The sequence below is a fragment of the Monodon monoceros genome, unplaced genomic scaffold, assembly GCF_005190385.1.
Source record: "Monodon monoceros isolate NGI ecotype Baffin Bay Population unplaced genomic scaffold, NGI_Narwhal_1 Super_Scaffold_12, whole genome shotgun sequence".
Classification (NCBI taxonomy): domain Eukaryota; kingdom Metazoa; phylum Chordata; class Mammalia; order Artiodactyla; family Monodontidae; genus Monodon; species Monodon monoceros.
Window position 1 is genome coordinate 1,049,671 of NW_021703768.1, and position 2,605 is coordinate 1,052,275.

Here is a 2,605-nt window from a genome sequence, read left to right on the forward strand (position 1 = left end):
GAGACAGGTCCAAAAAGTATTGCTAAGACTGATGTCAAAGAGTGTACTGCCTATGTTTTCTTCTAGGAGTTTTATGGCTTCATGTCTTTGTTCTAGTTCTCCTAAAAATTCCATTGGTATTTTTCTAGAAGTGGCATTGAATCTCTAGATAGCCTTGGGGTGTGGAATCATTTTAACAATACGAATTCTTCTAATCCATGAGCATGGTTATGTCTTTCCATTTGTGTCGTCTTCAGTTTCTTTCATCAATGTCTTCCAGCTTTCTGAGTATAGGTCTTTTACATCCTCGGTTAGATGTATTCCTAGGTATTTTATCTTTGTTAATGTCATTGTCTATGGGGTCGTTTTCTTAATTTCTCATTCTGACATTTTGTTGTGAGTGTATAGAAATGCAACCGATTTCTGTAGATTAATTTTGTATGCTGCAACTTAACTGTGTTTCCTGATGAGTTCTATTTGGTTTTGGGTGTCATCTTCAAGATTTTCTGTATAGAGTACCATGTCATCTACAAACAGTGACAGTTTTACTTTTTCTTCTGCCATGAGATTCCTTTTATTTTTATATTTTAAATCTCATTACTATGACTAGGACTTCTTAGACCATGTCAAATGAAAGTGGCTGGAATGGTCAGGGTTAGAGTTAGGTTTAAGCATAACTGGCCCTCTTCCCCTTCCTCTCTCTCCATGTCTCTGACACCTCCATGAAGGACAGGACTAGTCCACAGTCACAAATGGCTCAGGGAGTTGAGCTGGACCATTGTTTTTCTGCCCCCTAGTCCTGGGCATAGTTTTGTGTACTGTCTGTGTATCTTCTTTGGCCAGGTGTCCATTCAGATCTTTCCCTATTTTAATTGGGTTGTTTGTGTTAGAGTTATTTGTGTTTTGAGACAAAACCTTTATTAGATATGTGTTTGCAAATATTTTTCTCCTGGTTTGTGACTTGTCTTCTGATTTTCTGAGTAAGGTCATTCACAGAGTACAAATCTTTAATTAAGTCCATGTTATTGCTTGTTTTCATTTTTAGATTGCCTTTTTGTGTTGTGTGTTAAAACTCCAAAGCTCATGATTTACATGGGCAAACCCAAGCTCATGTCAATTTTCTTCTATAATTTGAATAGTTTTGTATTTAAAATTTGTCTGTGGGGACTTCCATGGTGGCGCAGTTGTTAAGAGTCCTCCTGCCAATTCAGGGGACACAGGCTTGAGCCCTGGTCCAGGAAGATCCTGCATGCCGCAGAGCAACTAAGCCTGCGCGGCACGACTACTGAAGCCCACACGCCTAGCTGTGCTCCCCAACAAGAGAAGCCACCACAGTGAGAAGCCCGTGCACAGCAACGAAGAGTAGCCCCGCTGGATGCAACTAGAGAAAGCCCACGTGCAGCAACGCAGACCCAATGCAGCGAAAAATAAATTATAAAATAAAATAAAATTTGCCTCTGAATAACTTTGAGTGAATTTGGTATAAGTTGTAAAGTTTGCATCTACATTCATTTCATTCCAAATGGTTTCCAATTAATTGTTCCTCAACTAATTTTAGAAAACTTTTGGAATAGAGACTCCACTTCAGTTTGAATTTCCAGTTTAATGGATTCAGCAGTTCTGTCAGTAGGGGGCGCTGTCTCCAGTGACCTGTGAGGGAGGCGCGGCCTGCACTTCCTGCACTTACCACATGGTGGCGCCAAGCTCCCCCTCTGACCCACAGCGCATGCTCGTTCCCTGCGAACTCGATTCTGAGCGCAGCTGAGAGGCGTTGTGCCTCCTCAGGCGCGGGGGCGGGGGCTTCGGGTGGGACGCCCGGCTCAGCGTCTCTGCCGAGAGGAGCTCGGTCTCCGTCTCCTTAGGACTCGCTGGAGTTTCGGCTTCAGGACAAAGTGGGGCTGCGTCCACGCTGACTAGGGAACAGGTTTCCTGAGGACCCAGGTGATGCCTGAGGGAAAGGTGAGGAGACAGTGAGGAAAAGTGGGGAGAAGCTTCCTGGGGGCGACTGACGGCTGAGGGGGTCCGTCTTCATGTGACTGAGGAAGGGCTCAGTGTGCAAAGCTGGGCTTTTGGTCAGGTTTGTGTGCAGGGTAGCCAGCATGAGTTATGGGGTGTCCAGTTTTCCCAGCACCATTTATTGTGGGGAGTGTCGTGCCCCGTGGTGTGTCCTTGGTCCCTGTGTCATGAATTAACTGACCCCGCCCGTGTGGGCTGAATTCTGGGCTCTCCGTCCTGTTCCTCTGGTCCCTGCGCCTGTTTTGAGCCAGTTCCGCGCTGTTTTGGGGACTGTAGCTTCGTGATGTAGTGTGAAGTCAGGGAGGGAGATGCCTCCAGCCTGTTCTCTTTTCTCAGGGTTGCTTTGGCTATTTGCGGTCCTTTGTGGTTCCACACAGATATTAGGAGGATTCGCTCTATTTGGGGGGAAAATACCATGGAATTTTGGGAGGGATTGCATTCACTGTGTCCATTGCTTTGGGTACAATGGGTATTTTAACAATATTAATTGTTCCGTCCCCTGAGAACAGGATGTCTTTCCATTTATTGGTGTGTTTTTCAATTTCTTCATCAATGTCTTAAACTTTTCAGTGTGCAGGTCTTTCACATCCTTGGTTAACTTTATTCCCAG